This window comes from Morus notabilis, unplaced genomic scaffold, assembly GCF_000414095.1.
Source record: "Morus notabilis unplaced genomic scaffold, ASM41409v2 Scaffold1764, whole genome shotgun sequence".
NCBI classification, from domain to species: Eukaryota; Viridiplantae; Streptophyta; class Magnoliopsida; order Rosales; family Moraceae; genus Morus; species Morus notabilis.
The window spans coordinates 18,824-19,267 of record NW_010361950.1 but is presented as its reverse complement, the minus strand read 5'-3'; positions in this window follow the sequence as shown (position 1 = coordinate 19,267).

The window sequence follows — 444 nt, the reverse complement described above, 5'->3', positions numbered from 1 at the left end:
AAAGAATTTTTAGGTGTAATCATTCTTACACTGGGAGGATGACCTTATTGAGTTTAGAGGTCGAGGATTAGGTTAAGAAGGATGGATGTATAATCATTAAGACTATGATCTATACTCTGAGAGGTACAAGGATCGAAAGACGGATGATCCTATTGAAGAACAAAAATGTCAACAGAAGGTAATACTTCAAAATATACCTATTTTAAGGAGAAATTATTGGAATTTATCCAGAATCATAAGTTTAAGATAATTGTTCTTTGAGCAAAGTAAACACGAGATGAAATAAGCTTAAGAGCTTAATTATATATAGAGTAAATTAGAAAAAGAATGCTAAAGTATGAAGATTGTATCTTCTTGAATGAGTTCATACTTTTGAGAGTAGTTTGAACTCGACACTAAATAAGAATGAAAAGGGTAGACCCCTTAGAAAGACTCATAAAGCCT